The following is a 26,301-nucleotide window of genomic DNA, read 5'->3' on the forward strand; positions in this document are numbered from 1 at the left end:
TTGTAGAATGTGCTCATAAGCTGATGGGTTTTGTTAAAAAGTGGGTTATGGGAGCTAAGGCGCATGGGAGTTTTGAAAAACTGCTGGATTTAATAACTTTGGAACAGTTCTTAGACATTGTGCCTGACAATGTGAGAGCAGCTGTGTGTGACAGGGACCCTGAGTCAGTCCTACGGGCAGCAGAGATTGCGGATGCCCATACCCAAAACAGGGCTCGAGAAGGGTGTAAAACCCCCGGGAAAACTAATCACCATTCTCCCCAGTTCAAGAGGAGGGAAGGATTTAAAAATAAACCTGACTCTTCTAAAGGAGTTCAAGGGAGCCCCGAGGGTAGGAACTCACATCCCCAGCAGGTTACATGCTATCACTGTGGTATGCTGGGCCACATGAAACCAGACTGCCCGACACTGAAGGGCAGCCCAAAACCAGCAACCCCAAATGCCAGGGCCAATGCTAACCCTGTTGTTGTAAACTCACAGGCAAGCCACACAGAGCCCAGCATTGGTGCCCTGTGTGCAAATGCTGTTTCTGTGGTCTCGGAAGAATTCAACCTTAAAACTCACGTTAAAGCTAAATATGGGGGAAATAACGCAGAGTTTATTAGCAGTGCAGAAGTGAATGGAGTGAGGTGTATGGCATGGAGGGACACCGCAGCAGATATTACTCTGGTTAAAGCAAGTCTTGTCAGGAAGGAAGATTATTTGCCAGGTGAAGATGTAACTGTTGTAGCCTTATCTAAGTATTTTGTCAGGGTGCCTTTGGCTACAATCCACCTGAAATGGAAGGGATTGGAGGGCACCATGGTTGTGGGAGTAAAAGACATAATCCCTAAGGATATTATGATTGGAAATGATATTAAAGCTATGGTCAGTCAAGTTAATACAAACCAGGCACAGGAGAGGATTGATCCTAAGGTTGTGCCTATGGAGGGTTTCTCCAAAGGTTTGTCTTTGGAAAGTAGCTGTTTGGCTGTGAATGAAGTTTCTGAATGTCTATCTAATGTCTCAGAAGTAAATCTGGAATTAGATCAAGCGAAGGGAGAGGAGAACAAGAAGATTTTGGATAAGCCTAGGCAGTCTTGTGAGCTGATGGCTTTATCTAGTCAGCAGTTTGGGAAGGCAAGGAGAGTGGAAGATGAGTGTCCCTATACCTTATCTGTTTCCTGTGCGAAGAATAGTGACAGTGAAGGAAATGTGCCTGTGTCTGTCAGGGGTATTGACTTGCCTATGGAGGAAGCTACCCCAGTCTCCAAGCAGTTGTCTGTGAACAGCCCGGTGTGCTGGGACAAGGGAAATGAAATCCCAAACCGTATGTCTAGTAAAGGAAAATGCGTCTCCAACTCTTCTTTGTCTGTGGGGCAGACAGAAGGTGCCTTTCAGCCTGTGATGGTTGAGAATAGTGCAGTTGTCTCAGAGTTGGTTCTGGATTCAACTAAAGCCCAGGAAGGGAATGGTCCTAAGTTTGCATCTGCTGGGGAGAATGGCACCGTAACTAGGTTGCATCCAGTTAGTGTCTTAGCAAAATCCCAGAGATCAAACAATTCTGGTGCTTGTATTTTGCCTGTTGCTCATGTGTGGTTGGAGAAGGGTGTAACAACTCTGTCTGATCAGGGTGATACCCTAGCCAGGGCACAAGGAGAGCAGAAAGGTAATTTGGTTGTGGTACCTACGGACAGTTTAACAACTTGTAGCAAAAAGGAAAAAATTCCTAAGCTGGTGTGTGGCAAAGAGAAGGGAAGTATTTCTAACCTTTTATCTAGGAAGTCTATGGGTTCGCCTGAAAGGGGATTGTGTAGAGATCTGCCTGATGGGCCAAAGGTGATCCTGAATGCGAGTAAAACCCAGACAGAGTCTGTTGTTGCTCAGGAAAGTGTTCCTTTAGAGCAAGCCCTAGGTGAAGAGGGTAAGGGCAGAATTTCTGTGAGGGGTGAATTGCTGCTTAGAAAAGCTCCTGGAGAAAGGAATCCTCATGGTAATCTGGGCAAGCAGTTCCCTGCAACTGAAGGGTGTGAAAGTGATTTAATCAAGGAAGTTTCAGTTCCTAGCAGCCAAAAAGTGTCTGTTGTGAATGGATCCACTAACTTTCCTTGTAAAAGATCCAGTGTGGGTAGCTTTGAGAAGGTCTCAGAGGAAGTAAAAGTTGTTAAGGAATTGAGGCATCCCTATAACCAAGTGGTTGTGTGTGGCCAACTTGTTGGGGAGACAATGGTGTTGGAACAGGAATGTCTCCTTTCTGATTCTTTAAATGAGCAGTTTGTGCTTCAGGGTTTGAGGACAGATTTGGTTACTGATGTGTCAGAGCAGAGCAGTTTTATGGCTAAATGCTTGAGGATGCAGGGGAGAGCAAGCAAACTCTCACCCGCAGACTCTTTGGATTTGTGTAGTATCTCTTTAAGACAGAGTCCAGCCTTGAAAATGATAACAGGTACGAATATGAAAACTGGTGGACTGGCTCTGGTCTGGGGTAGTGCAAATTACTTGCCTGGCTGGGAAAGGAAGGACTTGCTAATAGCTGTTAGCAAAGAGGGCCCACCCCATCAGCCAGTGAATTCTGTTGAGCAAGAGAAATCAGGGTTTGATCCTGCAGGACAAGGAGGAAAGAGAAAACTGAATTTTGCAAAGGGAAGCCACAGGTTAACCCTAAAATGCCCAAACTCCAATGGTATTGAGCCAAAGGGGTGGCATGACAAACATGATGTAGATGGACACTTGCAATGAACTTGTTGTTATTGCTAAATTTTGTAATGAATGTGTTGCTATTGCCACAAACTGTAAAAATGTACAATGTGTCTAATCTTTTGGAGAATCCCTTGAACATGTTAAAAAGAATACATGAGAACACACGTTATGTTAAAAGGCCTTGTTACACTGGTGTTTCACAGGTAATGCCTATAAACAATATGGGAACTTTTCACAGGGAAAAGGACATTCCAGACCTAATGTGCTGTATGAAAAGGAAGACGGAGGCACACTACCATATTGCTTTCATGGCTAAATGCCAAGATTCCTGTACTATGAAGAACATTAATATCTGCATTTATTCGATGTTAATGGGGTTCCAAACATTTGCCCGAGCTGGTATGGATAAAGTAGCTGTTTTCTTTAGCTCTTGGCAAGATCACATGAGACATACAGGAACCATGCTGCCAGAGCAGATCCAATCCACTATTGTTCTAACTAAGTTTTACCTTGAGGTTGTAAAGAGGTTCACTCATGTGGTTGAACATGATTTTGATAAACCATTTCTGTTATACACTGGTATGGCTTCTAACCCAATACTAGCTGTAGTGAGACAGAACCCAGGATGGGGAGCTCTTGGGACGCAGTCAGTGATGTTTGTGTCATCCCTTCCTGCATCAATTTTGTGTTGGGGGTGTGACGTTATTGACATAAACTGGGATCGTCTAGATCATTGTTGCAACCAAGGTCCTGTAGTGGCACCCAAATCTTGTATGAAGGGGGTCAAATGGGGTGTCTGGGACAAGGTTATGGTTTACTGGTTATGATTATGCTGTCTATATGTGTGTATCAGTTTTGTAGTTAAAGTTATGAATATTGGCTCTATACTGTCTGTATGGCAAACTTATGCTGTGCTTCTGGGTGACATCCCAGACAAGCTGAGATTAGCTCTGCCTAGCCTGCTTGATGGCCCATTAAGGACCATCAGCTGTACAATGGATCCATTGAGAGAAGGCAGATATGCCTTGTAACTCAGGGAAGTATGCAGGAACTGGCCCATGTGACTCCAGACTCCATTTGGCTGTAAGGAGGTAACAAAGAGGTGTTCTTACTCCTGGAATAGACTATATAAGGCTGATGCCTCATCTCCATCTGGTCTTCAATCCTGCTTCACACCTCTGGAGGAACTTTGCTACAAGCTGAAGCTTTGAACAAAGGACTGAGGACCCATCCCAGCGGGGGATGTATTCCAGAGACTTGATTTGAACCTGCAGTTTATTCCATCGCTGCTGCAAGCCTGAACCAAGAACTGTGCCATTACTGTATGTAATTGATTCCATTTAACCAATTCTAACTCTCATCTCTATCTTTTTCCTTTTATGAATAAACCTTTAGATTTTAGATTCTAAAGGATTGGCAACAGCGTGATTTGTGGGTAAGATCTGATTTGTATATTGACCTGGGTCTGGGGCTTGGTCCTTTGGGATCAGGAGAACCTTTTTCTTTTACTGGGGTATTGGTTTTCATAACCATTTGTCCCCATAACAAGTGGCACTGGTGGTATTACTGGGAAACTGGGGTGTCTAAGGAGATTGCTTGTGAGACTTGCGGTTAGCCAGTGGGGTGAGACCGAAGTCCTAGTCTGGCTGGTTTGGTTTGCCTTAAAGGTGGAAAAAACCCCAGCCTTGGGCTGTAACTGCCCTGTTTGAGCAATTTGTCCTGAGTTGGCACTCTCAGTTGGGTTCCGCCAGAACCGCATTGTCACAGTAGGTTAGATAAATGTCTATCAGGGATGGTCTAGACAGTATTTGGTCCTGCCATGCGGGCAGGGGACTGGACTCGATGACCTCTCGAGGTCCCTTCCAGTCCTAGAATCTATGAATCTATGAATCATTAGGGGGCTGTCCCTGGCTCTGGGGGAATGTGGGGGGTCAGGGGGCAGTGGGGAGATGACAGTAGCGAGCAGAGCCCTGGAGGAATGTGGAAATGGTGAGTGGGGGGAGAGGGGTTCCCAGTTCAGAGATGGTTCCATCCCCATCCCCCACCCTTTTTCCCATCCCACCACAGATGGCAGCGATGATGGAGGAGGAAAAGAGAAAAGCAGTAGAAGCCTCCAGGAGGAAATATGAACAATTTGTGCAGCTGCTGGTGATCACAGAAGGGCTGCGGGTCGGGAGTGAGGGTCACCGGCAGAGCTGGGGGGGCGGAGGGGCAAGGATGGGATAGCACGGGGCTGTGGTGGGTCGGAATTGAAGGGGCTGTGGGTGCATGACATGGTGGTGCCCCCTGTGGCTGGGAAACACTAGAACCCGTCCCTAATGGCCAATCTCTCCCGCTCCCCACAGGACCGTAGCCACCAGAGCATGCGCCGCTGCCTGAGTGTGAAGCCTGCGGAAATGCAGCGATGCCTGGAGGGGAAACGCCAGGAGCTGCTGGAGCGCTGCCGGGCGGAGCTGCGGGGTGAGGACCCCCAGAAACAGGCGGCCCTGGAGGAGCTGAAGGAGGAGCTGGACAAGCAGATGGACGAGTTCCTGACAGCCCATGTGCAGCGCTTTAATGTGAAGAAGGCCGAGTGGTTGGGCCTGGCCATGGGTCGGGGGGTGGTTCCTGGCAGTGGTGGGTGCGGCTATCGGAGTAGGCATCAGGGCGAGTGTAGTTGTAGTGGAGCTGGAGGAAGCAGTGGCCATTGGGGTTCTGGCTGGGGGCTTTGGCCTGATGCGGGGGAGGGTTCGGCAGCTGGGTGGGCCCCAGTTTGGATGGTAGGTGGCCTCGAGCAAGACAGGCACCAACACCCTAGGTCAGGGGGATGAGCGGGAGAGCAGGGCAGGGTGTTCAGATCAGGAGCCCCTTCTGTGGAGGGACACACAGCGGGAAGGAACCATCACACCTCACTCGGGTAAAGGGTCTGTCCCAGCCCTCAGCACTGGGAACCTCTGTATTCAAGGGGATAGATAGGTAGATTGATAGATAGATAGATGGGGCGTGTGGGGATAGATAGATAGATAGATGGGGTGTGTGGCGATAGATAGATAGATAGATAGATAGATAGATAGATAGATAGTGTTGGAGAATAACAGAGTTCTCACTTTTTGTTTGGGTACAGCAAGTCAGATACTTGATTTTCTCTAACAATTGCGTAGAGGGAGAGAGCTAAACAGGTCTCTCTAGTGGTAAACAGTTACAGCAAACCTTTATACCTTTCATTACAAACAATAATAAGCAACAGCTGCATTTCGTTTATACATAGGCCATCTTGATATCTTATTTTTCTCACTTGTTTTGACTCTAGTCTACATACAATATTTTCTACACATTATCTACACAAGATCGCAACAACTTCTCACACAGTTCTTTCCCACTCGCCTCACACAATCCTCGCGTCTACAAATCTCGCGTTATTAGGGTTACAGTTAGCCTGACTCTTGCTAACAAACTGTCATGCTTTGCAATCCCCTTCCTGTCAGTTTTTTCTCTGCTTCCACAACCCCCACTTTTGTACTACTAGTACAACCAATATTTTTCAATTTTTATTTGCATTAAGTTTTGGAATTTAGATTTTACATTGGATGCTTTAATCTTAGAGGGTTTGATTGGATGTAATGATAATGCATGATGAGCATGGACATGAAAGGTATTATTATTATTATGTTTTCTACAATAATAATAACATACTTTTACACTAGCTAACAACAATGCAAGCAATAACATTTTTATAGCGAGAATATGATGGGGTTGTTGTACATTTTTAGTTATAAAACATAATATATTATATTTAGTACATAAGGTGGACATTTTATAAGCTGTATGAAAGACATACTTTTTAACTTGATATATATTTTGAAGCATGTGAATTTGCTTCTGTACTTTAGAGATTTTTTGAACCTTTGGTAACAGTGAAAGCAAATTTTGAAATTGATTTTGGTATTAAACTAGTTTAATTAAAGGGTCTTTGGAACTTAAGGGCTATTTGCAAAACTTTATTTGCAGGCCAGTAGATAATATGATTGCTGCAGTGGTAGTGAGATTAAAATATATGTCGTGCAATGTGGTGGCATTAATATACACACAGTTATTATTAGCTTGGAAAAGTAAATGTTTTGTTAGGGTAGTTTTTTGTTTTTTATTTTTTTAGCAAACGTAATTATGAACAGTGACAACTTTTTTTGGTTTTAGTTTACGTATACACTGAAGCTGTGGGGGTTTTAACGGCCAAAATGTCCATTGACTTTCTAACTTTATTTAAATGTCAGGTGTAATTTTAGGAGCACTGACTAAAAATTGATTGGGCATACCAGGTAGTTTAATTTTTTAGATGTTTTGGTGAATTACCCAATTCCACATGCATTTTTTTCATGGACCCGGCAGGATTCGGTATGTGGGAGCCCACACCCCCCTAACCGGTTCATATGCTTGGAAGGAGCACTGAGAACGTCCGCACTTTCACCCAGAAAGTCTCCAAGTATGTTTTTATGGCCACAGATTAGATGGTACTTCTGATGTGTCTGTAAGGGCAGTGGGCCAAGCCTGATGCTCAAGATCATTTTGAATGGCCATTAGCTGGTTATTTAGGAAATTCTGAATTTTTGAACTTGCTAGATTTTACTGCAATGCCTTTTTAGCCTTAGTGATATTTAATATATCACTTTTAGACTCCGCACCCGAGACTCATGGAGTCTCTTTGTCGCTTTCTTTTACCAATAGACAAATTGCTCCCACTGAGTATCAGAGGCTTTTGGCGAAGCCAGGGTTTTTCTGAGATATGTAAGTTTATTTAAATTGAAGGTACCTTCTAGTGGCCATTGTTTAGATGGATTTGCACGCGTGTAAAGATTTCAATTCTCTAAATACCTGCAGGTTTTCGGACCATAATGTACGTACATGAAATAAGCTGGGGTACCCTTAGGGGGTGAGAGGGAATGCTTAGACTGTTCCCCACCCATTTTTTAATTACACACACAGGGAGGATGCCCTGTCCGCGCTAGCGGCTCAGAAATTAAGGATCACTCCTGTGACATAGTGGGTTATGGGAGCTAAGGCGCATGGGAGTTTTGAAAAACTGCTGGATTTAATAACTTTGGAACAGTTCTTAGACATTGTGCCTGACAATGTGAGAGCAGCTGTGTGTGACAGGGACCCTGAGTCAGTCCTACGGGCAGCAGAGATTGCGGATGCCCATACCCAAAACAGGGCTCGAGAAGGGTGTAAAACCCCGGGGAAAACTGATCACCATTCTCCCCAGTTCAAGAGGAGGGAAGGATTTAAAAATAAACCTGACTCTTCTAAAAGAGTTCAAGGGGGCCCAGAGGGTAGGAACTCACATCCCAGAACGGAACAGGTTACATGCTATCGCTGTGGTATGCTGGGCCACATGAGACCAGACTGCCCGACACTGAAGGGCAGCCCAAAACCAGCAACCCCAAATGCCACAGCCAATGCTAACCCTGTTGTTGTAAACTCACAGGCAAGCCACACAGAGCCCAGCATTGGTGCCCTGTGTGCAAATGCTGTTTCTGTGGTCTCTGAAGAATTTGACCTTAAAACTCACATTAAAGCTAAATATGGGGGAAATAACGCAGAGTTTATTAGCAGTGCCGAAGTGAATGGAGTGAGGTGTATGGCATGGAGGGACACCGCAGCAGATATTACTCTGGTTAAAGCAAGTCTTGTCAGGAAGGAAGATTATTTGCCAGGTGAAGATGTAACTGTTGTAGCCTTATCCAAGTATTTTGTCGGGGTGCCTTTGGCTAAAATCCACCTGAAATGGAAGGGATTGGAGGGCACCATGGTTGTGGGAGTAAAAGACATAATCCCTAAGGATATTATGATTGGAAATGATATTAAAGCTATGGTCAGTCAAGTTAATACAAACCAGGCACAAGAGAGGATTGATCCTAAGGTTATGCCTATGGAGGGTTTCTCCAAAAGTTTGTCTTTGGAAAGTAGCTGTTTGGCTGTGAATGAAGTTTCTGAATGTCTATCTAATGTCTCAGAAGTAAACCTGGAATTAGATCAAGCGAAGGGAGAGGAGAACAAGGAGATTTTGGATGAGCCTAGGCAGTCTTGTGAGCTGATGGCTTTATCTAGTCAGCAGTTTGGGAAGGCAAGGAGAGTGGAAGATGAGTGTCCCTATACCTTATCTGTTTCCTGTGCGAAGAATAGTGACAGTGAAGGAAATGTGCCTGTGTCTGTCAGGGGTATTGACTTGCCTATGGAGGAAGCTACCCCAGTCTCCAAGCAGTTGTCTGTGAACAGCCGGGTGTGCTGGGACAAGGGAAATGAAATCCCAAACTGTATGTCTAGTAAAGGAAAATGCGTCGCCAACTCTTTTTTGTCTGTGGAGCAGACAGAAGGTGCCTTTCGGCCTGTGATGGTTGAGAGTAATTTAGTTGTCTCAGAGTTGGTTCTGGATTTAACTAAAGCCCAGGAAGGGAATGGTCCTAAGTTTGCATCTGCTGGGGAGAATGGCACCGTAACTAGGTTGCATCCAGTTAGTGTCTTAGCAAAATCCCAGAGACCAGACAATTCTGGTGCTTGTATTTGGCCTGTTGCTCATGTGTGGTTGGAGAAGGGTGTAACAACTCTGTCTGATCAGGGTGATACCCTAGCCAGGGCACAAGGAGAGCAGAAAGGTAATTTGGTTGTGGTACCTACGGACAGTTTAACAACTTGTAGCAAAAAGGAAAAAATTCCTAAGCTTGTGTGTGGCAAAGAGAAGGGAAATATTTCTAACCTTTTATCAAGGAAGTCTATGGGTTCGCCTGAAAGGGGATTGTGTAGAGATCTGCCTGATGGGCCAAAGGTGATCCTGAATGTAAGTAAGACCCAGACAGAGTCTGTTGTTGCTCAGGAAAGTGTTCCTTTAGAGCAAGCCCTAGGTGAAGAGGGTAAGGGCAGAATTTCTGTGAGGGGTGAATTGCTGCTTAGAAAAGCTCCTGGAGAAAGGAATCCTCATGGTATTCGGTGCAAGCAGTTCCCTGCAACTGAAGGGTGTGAGAGTGATTTAATCAAGGAAGTTTCAGTTCCTAGCAGCCAAAAATTGTCTGTTGTGAATGGATCCACTGACTTTCCTTTTAAAAGATCCAGTGTGGGTAGCTTTGAGAAGGTCTCAGAGGAAGTAAAAGTTGTTAAGGAATTGAGGCAGCCCTATAACCAAGTGCCTGTGTGGGGCCAACCTGTTGGGGAGACAATGGTGTTGGAACAGGAATGTCTCCTTTCTGATTCTTTAAATGAGCAGTTTGTGCTTCAGGGTTTGAGGACAGATTTGGTTACTGATGTGTCAGAGCAGAGCAGTTTTATGGCTGAATGCTTGAGGATGCGGGGGAGAGCGAGCAAAGTCTCACCCGCAGACTCTTTGGATTTGTGTGGTATCTCTTTAAGGCAGAGTCCAGCCTTGGAAATGATAGCAGTTAAGGATGTGAAAACTGGTGGACTGGCTGTGGTCTGGGGTAGTGCAAATTACTTGCCTGGCTGGGAAAGGGAGGACTTGTGTAAGGGGACTGTTGCCCCCTTATTAACATTCAGTGGGGGTGTTTTGGTTGGCTAGCTCCCAGCACTAAAAGGGGAAGGGTCGAGGGCAAATCAGGAGCCTGAGACTGACAGTCCCCAGGAACCATGGGGAGAGGCCAATGCTCCAGATCAGCCTGATTGACAGGGCGGGCAGGCTAATCAGGGAGTCAGGAGGCCAGAGGGGGTCCCGTCCTCCGTGTGAACTGGAATGGCCTGAGTCAGACTGAGTGGGGCCGAGCTAAGGAGAGAGCAGGGGCCCAAGCTGAGCTGGAGAGCAGAACCGTGCCAGATCCAGAGCCAGAGACGCAGCCCAGGGAGAGCAGATCCTGTGCTGGGAGTGGAGCTGCAGCCACAGAGCCAGAGACGCAGCCCGGGGAGAGCAGATCCTGTGCTGGGAGCAGAGGTGCAGCCGCAGAGCCAGAGACGCAGCCCAGGGAGAGTAGATCCTGTGCTGGGAGTGGAGCTGCAGCCACAGAGCCAGAGACGCAGCCCAGGGAGAGCAGATCCTGTGCTGGGAGCAGAGCTGCAGCCGCAGAGCCAGGTGTGGTGAGCAAGTGGGGCCAGCCAAGGGGGAACCTGGTCAAAGGGCCCAGCACAGAAAGACACCCCCAGACAAGGGCCCTTGCAGGCAAGACCGGGAGGGGGACCTTAACCCTACGGGGGGCTGACGCTGGGAAGAAGGGTCCCACCACTCAAAGCCCGGAGGTGTGTGGCCACCACCATTGCAAGTGTCCAACCCGCAGCGTCTCTGCAGCACGGCCTGGGCCTGAGAAGGAGGCCTGGGACCTACAAGAAGCAGACTGTGACCTGCCCTGACATTCCAGAGACACTGGTTGTGATGTTCCCTGCCACAGAGCAGGGTGATGTGTTTTCCTTTAACCTTTCCCATTTTTCCTTGTTCTTTTCTTTAGATTAATTGTTAATTAAACAACTTGTATTTGCTTTAAATTGTATGGAATAATCAGTGGGTCAGGGAGGTGCCCAGTGTAAAGAGAGTACCCCGGAGTGGGGACACCCTAGCCCCTGTCCTAGGTGACCACAGCAGGGTTGGGGGTCGAGCCCCCCAGGAATCCTGGGCCCAGCCTTGTTGGGGTTACGAGGACTCAGCCAGACAGGAGAGTGGAAGGGGAGCCCTCAAGGGCAGGGAGGCCTCTGGGTAAAGGAAGTGGGAGCGGGGACTCAGATCCTTTCGCTTGCCCACCTCACCGGGGTAGTGCAGAAGTCAGGAAATTTCCCCACAATAGCGGGACCATTCCCCCGCTTACATAATTGGCGTCACGAACAGGATCCTATCCACAGGGTCCATCCCATTGGTTTTCTGGTTAAGTTCTAGTAGCATGGTCCGGGCCTAGTTGAGCACCCTACCATGGCTGGAATTGAAGAACTACGAACCCAGTTTGCTAAACTTCAGCGCAGATTATCAGACCAAGCGGAGGCATTACAGCAAGCTAGAACTGAACAGAGAGAAGCCTTATCGCTGGCCAAGGCAGTAATAGAGCAACAGACAGCAGAAGCTAAGAAACCCCCTACTATTTATGTCCCACGGGAGCGGAAGGTCACGGAGTTTGGTGGCTTCCCGACTAGACCAGGAGACATTACAGTAGAGGAGTGGGTCAAGTCTGTGAAGGCGGCTCTGCGTGTGCTAAGAGTACCTGAAGAAGATCATGTGGACTTCATAGAGGAGCACCTCAAGGGCCAGGCCAAGGCCACAGTAAAGTTCATGGCAGTGGCAGACAAAAAAAATGTGGAAAAGATATTTGAACTCCTCCTAGAAGTGTATGGGGACAAGGTACCTATTGGAACCCGACTAAAGGAGTTCTTTGAGAGAAAGCAGGAGCCCGGTGAAACTATCCGGGCATATGCATATGACCTCCAGGAGAAAATGAGCAGAGTGGAGCGGCGAGACCCTCAGCGAGTTCCAGACCCAGATACGGTTCTGAAAGAGCAGTTAGTGCTGGGGCTCCAGGATGATTCCCTCCGCCGTGAAATGAAAAGGAGGTTTAAGGAAGAGCCCAGTAAGAAGTTCCATGAACTCATGCAGGCTGCTATTATGTGGTCAGAAGAAGAGGAAGTTCCTGTGGCAGAGACAGCAAAGACTAACCCCCGTACACGAAGTGGCGGCCTTGTGAATGCAGCTGCTGGGGAAAAGGCCCTGCCCCAAACACAGCTAACATTGGAAAGCTTGAGTGAAGCTGTCCAAAAACTGGCGGTCCAGCAGGGGGAGATGCTGAAAGTGATGACTGAGGTGATGAAAGGAAAACCTCCCACTAATATGCCAAGATATCCAAGGGCCCCAGGATCCCGAAGATCTCCACTGAAGGACGAGCTGGGAAGATACATTTGTTATACTTGCGAAAGGCCAGGACATACTAGCCGAGATTGTACACTGAGAAGGAGACTGGAGTCCCAGGCGCCTGAAATTCAAAAGGCACCGGGAGCAAGCAGCCAACCATCAGAAGGCCAAGTGGGGACTGAAGGGTTTCTACGGCTGTCCCTAGGAAAAGGGCAGTGTGTCAGCAGCAAGGAAAAGGACCCTGATGATGTTAGTGTATTCAACGACTTCTGTGGCCGAGCTTTCGGGGACTGCTTGACAGTGGATATAACCATAGCAGGGGTGAGAACCCGCTGTTTGATAGACACTGGCTCAGAAGTCACCACTATTTCTGAATCATATTTCCGAAACTACTTAAAAGAGAGAGATCTGACAATGCATAATACCCGATTTGTACAGCTAACGGCAGCTAATGGACTTGCCATCCCTGTGGTGGGGTGTCTTGAAGCTGATGTAGGGTACATGGGTCGAACAATCCCTGGGAAATGCATTTTTATCCTAAAGGACACAGCTTCAGGAAAGACTTTAATGGAGAACAGAGTACCGGGAATTCTCGGGATGAATATTATAAGAGAGCTGAAAGAATTACTGTTGGTAGGAGAAGGAACCCTGGAGATGAACCGTCACGGGCAGCCTAGGAAGGACGCTACACTGAAGCGGGTACTAGCCCAAGTGGAGAGACATGGACGTTTCCCGGGTCCAACGGGACAAATTGGCTATGTTAAGGTGGCAGGGAGACAGAAGGTGGTTATACCTCCCTGGAGTGAGAAGATTATTGATGGGCGCTGCCGGGTGCCAAGCGACTTTGACGGATACAGAGTGCTTGTCGAGCCAACACCTGGGGCCAGTCTCCCTAATGGGCTCCTGGTTGCAAATGTACTTGCTAATGCCAGCAAAGGAAAAGTGCCAGTCAGGCTGTTAAACTCAAGTAAGAAGGCCATAAAATTGTACCCCCGAACCAGAGTGGCAGAGGTACACCGTCCTGAAGGAGTGGTGCCCCCATTGGGGGTGGCCTTGGAAGAAAATGGGGATGAGCTGCGGGTGATAGAAGTAAAAAAAGGCACACAGGTTACCACATCGCAAGCGGCACCTGATGGAGAGCTACCCATTCCAGTCCAAGTGGACCTCCAACAGCTAACCCCTACACAGGTTGGCCGTTTGCGGGCGCTACTGGAGAAACATCAAGAGGTCTTTTCCAGGGATGAGCGGGACTTTGGTTACACCACCACAGTGACACACCAAATAGCCACTGGAGATGCTGTCCCGATAAAACAGAGACACCGGCGGATCTCACCACGAGTGTTCCAGGAGGTAAAAAAACACATTCTGGACCTAGTGACTCAAGGTGTCCTTAAAGAAAGCCACAGTCCGTGGGCATCACCCGCAGTGATTGTAATAAAAAAAGATGGTGGGGTGCGATTTTGCTGTGACTACAGGAAACTGAATGAGGTAACGCACAAGGATGCCTACCCGCTACCCCGGGTGGAAGAGTCACTGGATGCATTAGGAAGTGCAAGAGTGTTTTCAACCCTCGATTTAACTTCTGGTTATTTCCAGGTTGCAGTGGAAGAACGAGACCGGGAAAAGACAGCAGTGACGACTCCGTTTGGGCTGTTTGAATGGACACGTATGCCATTCGGCTTGTGTAATGCACCTGCTACGTTCCAGAGACTAATGGAGGGGGTGTTAGGAGACTATATCTTAGACACTTTGCTGATATACCTGGACGATGTTATTGTGTTTTCCAAGGATTTTGAGAGTCATATGGAAAAATTGGACTTGGTTTTCACACGATTGAAGGAACATGGATTGAAGCTGAAGCCAAGTAAGTGCTGCCTCCTACGTGAAAAAGTCAAATTCTTGGGCCATGTGATTTCAAAGGATGGAATCCAGGTAGATGAAGAGAAGACCAGGGCGCTGGAAAATTGGCCGGTCCCCAAGAATGCCAAGCAAGTGCGGCAGGCTCTAGGTTTCATGAGCTATTACAGACGATTTGTTCCAAAGTTTGCACACATTGCTGCACCACTATATGGACTAGTGGGCCAGCCTGCCCAAAGGAAGGGAAGGGATCAATGTTTTGTGTGGGATGATGCCTGTCAGACAGCTTTTGACAAATTAAGACATCGGCTGATGTCACCACCTGTGCTTGCATATCCTGACTTTAGCCTGCCATTTATAGTGACAACAGACGGGAGCCTGCACGGCCTAGGTGCGGTGCTCAGCCAGAAGCAAGAGGGGGCCGAGCGTGTGATCGCATATGCGAGCCGAGGGCTGAGGAGGTCAGAAAGAAATGACAAAAACTACAGTGCTTTTAAACTAGAACTGTTGGCCTTGAAGTGGGCTATCACTGAAAAATTTAAGGATTATTTAGTGTACTCTAAATTCACGGTAATCTCAGACCACAATCCACTCCGATACCTGGCAACGGCTAACTTAGGTGCAATTGAACACCGCTGGGTGGCCCAACTCGCTGAGTTCACTTTTGAAGTACAGTATAAACCTGGAAGGCAGAACATCAATGCTGACACCCTGTCTAGATTGCCTCTGGAGGAGGAGTCAGAAGAGGGCGAGGATCTGGAGAAAGACTTCCTAGTCATTCCTGCAGATGTTGTGCGTACGTGTTTGTGGCTAGAGAATCCAAAGCCCGAGGACGAAGTGACGGTAAAGGATGCAGTACAAAACCTGGTAAGAGGAGAGAGCGCAATAATCTCGGGGTACTCATGGGAGGAGATTCAAACTCTGCAACGAGAAGGTGATGTTGGACCTGTCTTAGTGGCAGTCATGAGCCAAACGAGGCCAGACCGGAGATTTGGGGCCAGATACCCCCAGTCTAAGAAGCTAGCCAGACAGTGGGAACGACTTAGATTACATCGTGGAGTGCTGTTCCGGGTAACATATCATCCCCGAGATGGTGAAGAAGTGTGGCAGTTAGTGGTGCCTGTGTCACTCCGCCGTCAAGTTTATGAAGCCAGGCATGATCATGGGGGGCATTTTGGAGACAGGAGCACTCTGGAGGTAATGAGGAGAAACTATTACTGGCCCACGATGGGTAGCGACGTGCAAGTGTGGATCCGTCAGTGCAAACGGTGTGCCTTAGCCAAGGATGTGTTTCCTCCCAACCGAGCCCCTTTGACCTGTACTAATGTGACTGCCCCAATGGAGGTCCTAGCGATGGATTACACACGGCTAGAGAGATCTTCAGAGGGGTATGAGAACATACTGGTTCTCACGGACATGTTCACCCGATTCACTGTTGCAGTTCCAACTAGAAACCAGACAGCGCGGACAACGGCTGAAGCCCTCATAAAACACTGGTTTGTGTACTATGGTTGTCCGGCACGGTTACACTCGGATCAGGGGAGGAATTTTGAATCAGAGGTGATATCTGAATTGTGTAAATTGTATGGCATAGCCAAAAGCCGAACAACACCCTATCACCCGCAAGGAAATGCTCAGTGCGAGAGATTTAACCGGACAATGCATGACATGCTAAGAACGCTCCCGCCAGAAAAGAAGCGAGCCTGGCAGGAACATCTTCCTGAGCTGGTGTTGGCCTATAACAGCCATGTCCATTCGTCGACAGGTTACGCTCCTTTTTATCTCATGTTTGGGAGGGATCCCAGGTTGCCATTGGATATTCTGGACAGAGAGGGCCCTGAGGAGGATGAGGTGACCAATTTGGATGACTGGGTCAAAGGTCACCATGACAGGCTGAAGATAGCCTGTGACGTTGCTCTCAATACAACTAAAGACACAGCCCGGAGTAGGAAAAGGACTTATGATCGCAAGTCCAGTGGGGCTCTCATCAGGCCTGGTGACCGTGTACTAGTTCGTAACCATAGACACCGGGGGCGTAATAAAATACAGGACAAATGGGAGTCAAATCCCCACATTGTAGTCGCTCACAACAATCCTGAGCTACCAGTTTACACCATCCGGCCTGAACGAGGAGGTCCTGAGAGAGTAGTACATAGGGACCAGTTGAAACATTGCACTCTTAGTCCAGACAGGGACCATAGGAGGCGTAGATCAGTACACCCCGAGGAGGCTGAAACCAATTGGGAAATGGTTCTAGTCCCACAAACCGAATATAGAGAGGGACCGAGTGGGGCAAACCCAAACCCTAACGAGAATGGCCAGATCCTTCAAACTGACCCAGTATTACCCGAGGATAGGGAAATAGAAAATATGGGTAACGAACCACCAGTCTTAAGAAGGTCCCAGAGGGCTAATAAGGGTGTACTTCCTGTTAGACTTAGAGATAATTATGTTATTGGTTCTATGTAGTGTTTTAATGAATATTGTTATGTATGGTATTAAGAAGTAGATGTGGAATGTTAAATATGTTAAATGTTCTTTTGATAATTGTTAATGGGTTGTTGATATACAATGACATGGGTTATGTTGTTACCATGGGGCCCGGATGTACCGGTGTAAATATTGTGGATGTGGCAGTATTTTAGCAAGGGGGAATGTAAGGGGACTGTTGCCCCCTTATTAACATTCAGTGGGGGTGTTTTGGTTGGCTAGCTCCCAGCACTAAAAGGGGAAGGGTCGAGGGCAAATCAGGAGCCTGAGACTGACAGTCCCCAGGAACCATGGGGAGAGGCCAATGCTCCAGATCAGCCTGATTGACAGGGCGGGCAGGCTAATCAGGGAGTCAGGAGGCCAGAGGGGGTCCCGTCCTCCGTGTGAACTGGAATGGCCTGAGTCAGACTGAGTGGGGCCGAGCTAAGGAGAGAGCAGGGGCCCAAGCTGAGCTGGAGAGCAGAACCGTGCCAGATCCAGAGCCAGAGACGCAGCCCAGGGAGAGCAGATCCTGTGCTGGGAGCAGAGGTGCAGCCGCAGAGCCAGAGACGCAGCCCAGGGAGAGCAGATCCTGTGCTGGGAGTGGAGCTGCAGCCACAGAGCCAGAGACGCAGCCCGGGGAGAGCAGATCCTGTGCTGGGAGCAGAGGTGCAGCCGCAGAGCCAGAGACGCAGCCCAGGGAGAGTAGATCCTGTGCTGGGAGTGGAGCTGCAGCCACAGAGCCAGAGACGCAGCCCAGGGAGAGCAGATCCTGTGCTGGGAGCAGAGCTGCAGCCGCAGAGCCAGGTGTGGTGAGCAAGTGGGGCCAGCCAAGGGGGAACCTGGTCAAAGGGCCCAGCACAGAAAGACACCCCCAGACAAGGGCCCTTGCAGGCAAGACCGGGAGGGGGACCTTAACCCTACGGGGGGCTGACGCTGGGAAGAAGGGTCCCACCACTCAAAGCCCGGAGGTGTGTGGCCACCACCATTGCAAGTGTCCAACCCGCAGCGTCTCTGCAGCACGGCCTGGGCCTGAGAAGGAGGCCTGGGACCTACAAGAAGCAGACTGTGACCTGCCCTGACATTCCAGAGACACTGGTTGTGATGTTCCCTGCCACAGAGCAGGGTGATGTGTTTTCCTTTAACCTTTCCCATTTTTCCTTGTTCTTTTCTTTAGATTAATTGTTAATTAAACAACTTGTATTTGCTTTAAATTGTATGGAATAATCAGTGGGTCAGGGAGGTGCCCAGTGTAAAGAGAGTACCCCGGAGTGGGGACACCCTAGCCCCTGTCCTAGGTGACCACAGCAGGGTTGGGGGTCGAGCCCCCCAGGAATCCTGGGCCCAGCCTTGTTGGGGTTACGAGGACTCAGCCAGACAGGAGAGTGGAAGGGGAGCCCTCAAGGGCAGGGAGGCCTCTGGGTAAAGGAAGTGGGAGCGGGGACTCAGATCCTTTCGCTTGCCCACCTCACCGGGGTAGTGCAGAAGTCAGGAAATTTCCCCACAATAGCGGGACCATTCCCCCGCTTACACTTGGTAATAGCTGTTAGCACAGAGGGCCCACCCCATCAGCCAGTGAATTCTGTTAAGCAAGAGAAATCAGGGTTTGATCCTGCAGGACAAGGAGGAAAGAGAAAACTGAATTTTGCAAAGGGAAGCCACAGGTTAACCCTAAAATGCCCAAACTCCAATGGTATTGAGCCAAAGGTGTGGCATGACAAACATGATTGTAGATGGACACTTGCAATGAACTTGTTGTTATTGCTAAATTTTGTAATGAATGTGTTGCTATTGCCACAAACTGTAAAAATATACAATGTGCCTAATCTTTTGGAGAATCCCTTGAACATGTTAAAAGGAATACATGAGAACACACGTTATGTTAAAAGGCCTTGTTACACTGGGGTTTCACAGTTAATGCCTATAAACAATATGGGAACTTTTCACAAGGGAAAAGGCATTCCAGACCTAATGTGCTGTATGAAAAGGAAGACTGAGGCACACTACCATATTGCTTTCATGGCTAAATGCCAAGATTCCTGTACTATGAAGAACATTAATATCTGCATTTATTCGATGTTAATTGGGTTCCAAACATTTGCCCGAGCTTGTATGGATAAAGTAGCTGTTTTCTTTAGCTCTTGGCAAGATCACATGACACATACAGGAACCATGCTGCCAGAGCAGATCCAATCCACTATTGTTCTAACTAAGTTTTACCTTGAGTTTGTAAAGAGGTTCAATCATGTGGTTGAACATGATTTTGATAAACCATTTCTGTTACACACTGGTATGGCTCCTACCCCAATACTAGCTGTAGTGAGACAGAACCCAGGATGGGGAGCTCTTGGGATGCAGTCAGTGATGTTTGTGTCATCCCTTCCTGCATCAATTTTGCGTTGGGGGTGTGACGTTATTGACATAAACTGGGACCGTCTAGATCATTGTTGCAACCAAGGTCCTGTAGTGGCACGCAAATCTTGTATAAAGGGGGTCAAATGAGGTGCCTAGGACAAGGTTATGGTTTACTGGTTATGATTATGCTGTCTATATGTGTGTATCAATTTTGTAGTTGAAGTTATAAATATTGGCTCTATACTGTCTGTATGGCAAACTTATGCTATGCTTCTGGGTGACATCCCAGACAAGCTGAGATTAGCTCTGCCTAGCCTGCTTGATGGCCCATTAAGGACCATCAGCTATACAATGGACCCATTGAGAGAAGGCAGATACGCCTTGTAACTCAGCAAAGTATGCAGGGACTGGCCCATGTGACTCCAGACTCCATTTTGCTGTAATTTTCCACAGTAAGAACAAAGAGGTGTTCTTACACCTGGAAGAGACTATATAAGGCTGATGCCTCATCTCCATCTGGTCTTCAATCCTGCTTCTTACTTCTGGAGGAACTTTGCTACAAACTGAAGCTCTGAACAAAGGACTGAGGACCCATCCCGGCTGGGGATGTATTCCAGAGACTTGATTTGAACCTGCAGTTTATTCCATCGCTGCTGCAAGCCTGAACCAAGAACTTTGCCATTACTGTATGTAATTGATTCCATTTAACCAATTCTAACTCTCATCTCTGTCTTTTTCCTTTTATGAATAAACCTTTAGATTTTAGATTCTAAAGGATTGGCAACAGCGTGATTTGTGGGTAAGATCTGATTTGTATATTGACCTGGGTCTGGGGCTTGGTCCTTTGGGATCAGGAGAACCTTTTTCTTTTACTGGGGTATTGGTTTTCATAACCATTTGTCCCCATAACGAGTGGCACTGGTGGTAATACTGGGAAACTGGAGTGTCTAAGGAGATTGCTTGTGAGACTTGCGGTTAGCCAGTGGGATGAGACCGAAGTTTTAGTCTGGCTGGTTTGGTTTGCCTTAGAGGTGGAAGAACCCCGGCCTTGGGCTGTAACTGCCCTGTTTGAGCAATTTGTCCTGAGTTGGCACTCTCGGTTGGGTCCCGCCAGAACCGCATTGTCACAACTCCCTAGAGAATACTCTCACAGGAGAGGCTAACGAGGATGACCACAACCCTCCTACACCTCCCTTCAGCAAAGAGCGTCGGCTAGTCTCAGAGAGACGGCGCCGCTCATTCTCTTTGCATCCAGCGAGATGATCAGACTGTCAGTGGCTCACACAGAGAGGAAAGGGGAGGGAAGATGGGTTCACACACTCCTAGACCCAGGTAGCTTCCTTGCCGGACGATGCCAGGCCGAGTCAGCCCACCGTGAGTCAGATCTCCTAAAAGATCCTCTAGTTACCGGGCTTGTGTTAGAGTAGTTCTGGTCACGAGCCAAAAGACTTCGCAGAGTACTCTGGGCATCTTCTGGTAACTCTCAATTCGCACTGGTGTTTACACACACACACACACACACACACACACACACACACACCCACACCCAAGGCCTCTATTTCCAAATACCACGATGCATCTGTACCTTATGTCCAGACTCAATACACTATGAGGCGGTAACAACCCCTCTTGAGGCGGTAACAACCCCTCAGCACAGGTGCATACCTATGCATTTTTTATATGCATATGGGGGCGGCCAAACTAACAGGTCCCAGAACCACATACAACTACCTTATTGGGGGCGGCAAAACAATGCCCCAGAACCGCTCTGCATCAGATCTTGCTGCACAGTCAATAAGTTTGGATGGCGTGAGCCCAACAGGGACAGACGGCTCCACGGACAGTCCTTCCTTGACACCCCAATAGAGATTTTAAAAGGTCTCTTACCTCTATTGTGGCGCCATGGGGTTCGAAGGGGAACGATCCGTAGCAGCTGCCGGTACCTCTGCAGGCGTTGTCATCCCGGACGAGCCCCCAAATTCATAGAATCATAGAATATCAGAGTTGGAAGGGACCTCAAGAGGTCATCTAGTCCAACCCCCTGCTCAAAGCAGGACCAATTCCCAGCTAAATCATCCCAGCCAGGGCTTTGTCAAGCCGGGCCTTAAAAACCTCCAAGGAAGGAGACTCCACCACCTCCATAGGTAACGCATTCCAGTGTTTCACCACCCTCCTAGTGAAATAGTTTTTCCTGATTTCCAACCTGGACCTCCCCCACTGCAACTTGAGACCATTGCTCCTTGTTCTGTCGTCTGCCACCACTGAGAACAGCCGAGCTCCATCCTCTTTGGAACCCCCCTTCAGGTAGTTGAAGGCTGCTATCAAATCCCCCCTCATTCTTCTTTTCTGGAGACTAAACAATCCCAGTTCCCTCAGCCTCTCCTCATAAGTCATGTGCTCCAGACCCCTAATCATTTTTGTTGCCCTCCGCTGGACTCTTTCCAATTTTTCCACATCCTTCTTGTAGTGTGGGGCCCAAAACTGGACACAGTATTCCAGATGAGGCCTCACCAATGTCGAATAAAGGGGAACGATCACGTTCCTCGATCTGCTGGCAATGCCCCTACTTATACAGCCCAAAATGCCGTTAGCCTTCTTGGCAACAAGAGCACACTGTTGACTCATATCTAGCTTCTCGTCCACTGTGTCCCCTAGGTCCTTTTCTGCAGAACTGCTACCTAGCCATTCGGTCCCTAGTCTGTAGCAGTGCATGGGATTCTTCCGTCCTAAGTGCAGGACTCTGCACTTGTCCTTGTTGAACCTCATCAGGTTTTTTTCAGCCCAATCCTCTAATTTGTCTAGGTCCCTCTGTATCCGATCCCTACCCTCTAGTGTATCTACCATGCCTCCTAGTTTAGTGTCATCTGCAAACTTGCTGAGAGTGCAGTCCACACCATCCTCCAGATCATTAATAAAGATATTAAACAAAACCGGCCCCAGGACCGACCCTTGGGGCACTCCACTTGAAACCGGCTGCCAACTAGACATGGAGCCATTGATCACTACCCGTTGAGCCCGACGATCTAGCCAGCTTTCTATCCACCTTACAGTCCATTCATCCAGCCCATACTTCTTTAACTTGGCGGCAAGAATACTGTGGGAGACCGTATCAAAAGCTTTGCTAAAGTCAAGGAATAACACATCCACTGCTTTCCCCTCATCCACAGAGCCAGTTATCTCATCATAGAAGGCAATTAGGTTAGTCAGGCACGACTTCCCCTTCGTGAATCCATGCTGACTGTTCCTGATCACTTTCCTCTCCTCTAAATGTTTCATAATTGATTCCTTGAGGACCTGCTCCATGATTTTTCCAGGGACTGAGGTGAGGCTGACTGGCCTGTAGTTCCCCGGATCCTCCTTCTTCCCTTTTTTAAAGATGGGCACTACATTAGCCTTTTTCCAGTCATCTGGGACCTCCCCCGATCGCCATGAGTTTTCAAAAATAATGGCTAATGGCTCTGCAATCTCACCCGCCAACTCCTTTAGCACCCTCGGATGCAGCGCATCCGGCCCCATGGACTTGTGCACGTCCAGTTTTTCTAAATAGTCCCGAAACACTTCTTTCTCCACAGAGGGTTGGTCACCTTCTCCCCATGCTGTACTGCCCAGTGCAGCAATCTGGGAGCTGACCTTGTGCGTGAAGACAGAGGCAAAAAAATCATTGAGTACATTAGCTTTTTCCACATCCTCGGTCACTAGGTTGCCTCCCTTATTCAGTAAGGGGCCCACACTTTCCTTGATTTTCTTCTTGTTGCTAACATACCTGAAGAAACCCTTCTTGTTACTCTTAACATCTCTTGCTAACTGCAACTCCAAGTGTGATTTGGCCTTCCTGATTTCACTCCTGCACGCCTGAGCAATATTTTTATACTCCTCCCTGGTCATTTGTCCAATCTTCCACTTCTTGTAAGCTTCTTTTTTGCGTTTAAGATCAGCAAGGATTTCACTGTTTAGCCAAGCTGGTCGCCTGCCATATTTACTATTCTTTCTACACATCGGGATGGTTTGTTCCTGCAACCTCAATAAGGATTCTTTAAAATACAGCCAGCTCTCCCTGGACCCCTTTGCCCTTCATGTTATTCTCCCAGGGGATCCTGCCCATCTGTTCCCTGAGGGAGTCAAAGTCTGCTTTTCTGAAGTCCAGGGTCCGTATTCTGCTGCTCTCCTTTCTTCCTTGTGTCAGGATCCTGAACTCGACCATCTCATGGTCACTGCCTCCCAGGTTCCCATCCACTTTTGCTTCCCCTACTAGTTCTTCCCTGTTTGTGAGCAGCAGGTCAAGAAAAGCTTTGCCCCTAGTTGGTTCCTCCAGCACTTGCACCAGGAAATTGTCCCCTACACTTTCCAAAAATTTCCTGGATTGCCTGTGCACCGCTGTATTGCTCTCCCAGCGGATATCAGGGTGATTAAAGTCTCCCATGAGAACCAGGGCCTGCGATCTAGCAACTTCTGCTAGTTGCCAGAAGAAAGCCTCATCCACCTCATCCCCCTGGTCTGGTGGTCTATAGCAGACTCCAACCACGACATCACCCTTGTTGCTCCCACTTCTCAACTTTATCCAGAGACTCTCAGGTTTTTCTGTAGTTTCATACCGGAGCTCTGAGCAGTCATACTCCTCTCTTATATACAACGCAACTCCCCCACCTTTTCTGCCCTGCCTGTCCTTCCTGAACAGTTTATATCCATCCATGACAGTACTCCAGTCATGTGAGTTGTCCCACCAAGTCTCTGTTATTCCAATCACATCATAGTTCCCTGACTGTGCCAGGACTTCCAGTTCTCCCTGCTTGTTTCCCAGGCTTCTTGCATTTGTGTATAGGCACTTAAGATAACTCCTTGATCGTCCCTCTTTCTCAGCATGAGACAGGAGTCCTCCCCTGCGCTCTCCTGCTTGTGCTTCCTCCCAGGATCCCATTTCCCCACTTACCTCAGGGCTTTGGTCTCCTTCCCCCGGTGAACCTAGTTTAAAGCCCTCCTCACTAGGTTAGCCAGCCTGCTGGTGAAGATGCTCTTCCCTCTCTTCGTGGAGAGGGGGAGCCCATCTCTGCCTAGCACTCCTTCTTCTTGGAACACCATCCCATGGTCGAAGAATCAAAGCCTTCTCTCCGACACCACCTGCGTAGCCATTCGTTGACTTCCACGATTCGACGGTCTCTACCCCGGCCTTTTCCTTGCACAGGGAGGATGGACGAGAACACCACTTGTGCCTCAAATCCTTTATCCTTCTTCCCAGAGCCACGTAGTCTGCAGTGATCCACTCAAGATAGATGGATGGATAGATAGATAGATGATGAGGTATGTGGGGATAGATAGATAGAGGGGGTGTGTGGGGATAGATAGATAGATAGATCGATAGATAGAGGGGGTGTGTGGGGATAGATAGATAGATAGATTAGATAGAGGTGGTGTATTAGGAAGAATGGGGAGAAGGTGAGTGTCCAAAAGGACACATAGGTTGATTGATTTACAGCGGGGTCACCGAGATCAGAATCCAGCCCTGACCCCATCGACGTCAGTCAATAAATAACCCGGTCCTGGCCCCTGCGCCCCGAGCTACCCCCTGCATCGCTCAGTGACAAATTTCATTGGCTTTCATTTTCAACAAGTAGGAGAAAAATTGATTTTCATATTTTGTGTTTGTTTTAAAGATTTTCTCCTCCCCTGATACAGTCCGTATGTGTAGAGGGGACAATTTTGGGTGATTCCCCTCATTTCCCCACTGATTTGAAAACAATACAAAGGGGTTAGGGAGGTCTGAAAGCCCAAATCCCAGTCCGACAGTTTTCAGTTCATTCTCAGCCCAGGTCCACCCGCCATTGGCCAATTGCACTAGGGGGCCAGGAGGGGGCACCACAAAGGGGGCACCAGTGGGGCACCAGTGGGGGGGTGACAGCAGCAAGCAGGGTCCTGGAGGAATTAGGAGAAGGTGGTGAGTGGGGGAAGGGGGGCTCCCAGTTCAGAGGGGATCCCATCCCCACCCCTACCCTTTTCCCTCTCCCACCACAGATGGCGGAGATGGCAGAGATGAGAGAGAAGGCAAACAGAAAAGCAGTAGAAGCTGCCAGGAGGGAATATGAACAATTTGTGCAGCAGCTGGTGAGTGCAGAGGGGCTGCGGGTCGGGAGTGAGGGGCACCGACAGGACTGACGGGGGGCAGGGCTGGGCTAGCAGGGGGCTGTAGGTTGGAGTTGAGGGGGCTACAGGTGTGTGAGGCAGAAGTTCCCCCTGTGGCTGGGTAATGCTAGTTCCCGTCCCTCATGGACGATCTCGCCCCCCTCCCGGCAGGACCGTGGCCACCAGAGCATGAGCAGCTGTCTGAGAGTGAAGCCCCTGGAGATGAAGCGACGCCAGGAGGGGAGCGCTGCCGGGGGGAGCTGCGGGGCGAGGACCCCCAGAAACAGGCGGCCTTGGAGGAGCTGAAGCAGGAGCTGGACAAGCAGATGGACGAGTTCCTGTCGGCCTACGGGCAGCGCTTTAAAGTGAAGAAGGCCGAGTGGTTGGGCCTGTACATTGGGCCATCGCCAGCTGCCAACTCGCGCCGGGCACGGGCTCCCCCCCACTGGCACGCGCACCTGCCAATCAGCAAACGGCTCCGGCCCATTGGCTGCCCCTTCAGGAGATGGGACGGGGGAAGCAAGAGATTCTGGGACTTGTAGTTTTATGTACCCAGTGGAGGAGAAGGGGGAGCTGTGGCGCTTATGGGGGGGGTCTAGTGGTTGGACCAGAGCCCTGGGGTAGCAGGGGGCTCCGGGGGCTATTTAAAGTGCCGGGGCTCCAGCTACCTCTGCTGCCTCGGTCCTCTAAATAGCCGCGAGAGCCCCGCAGCTTCCCCAGGGCTCCGGCAGCTATTTAAAGGGCCAAGGTGGTAGAAGCAGGGGGGCCCCTGCCCTACCTGCAGCCAGCCCCTGCTGCACCCCCTGCCCTGCCTCCAGCCCCGCACCCCCTGCCCCCACCAGCCTGTCTCCAGCCAGCCCCTGCCTGCAGCCAGCCCCGCACCCGCTGCCTGCAGCCAGCCCCTGCTGCACCCCCTGCAACAGTGAGAATGATTCACCACAGGAACAAGCTACCAAGGAAAGTGGTGAATTCGCCCTCTCTTGCTGTCATTTAATGAAGACTAGATGCCTTTCTGGAATGTGTTTGCCC

The 26,301-nt window shown here is 48.9% G+C and overlaps 1 pseudogene; it reads left to right on the forward strand.

Annotated features, from left to right (window-relative positions):
* The first annotated feature begins 4,745 nt into the window (after positions 1–4,745).
* Positions 4,746–25,814, forward strand: LOC135978576 (centrosomal protein of 164 kDa-like; annotated as a pseudogene).
* Positions 25,815–26,301: the final 487 nt, after the last annotated feature.

The sequence above is a fragment of the Chrysemys picta genome, unplaced genomic scaffold (assembly GCF_011386835.1).
Source record: "Chrysemys picta bellii isolate R12L10 unplaced genomic scaffold, ASM1138683v2 scaf315, whole genome shotgun sequence".
Taxonomy (NCBI): Eukaryota; Metazoa; Chordata; order Testudines; family Emydidae; genus Chrysemys; species Chrysemys picta.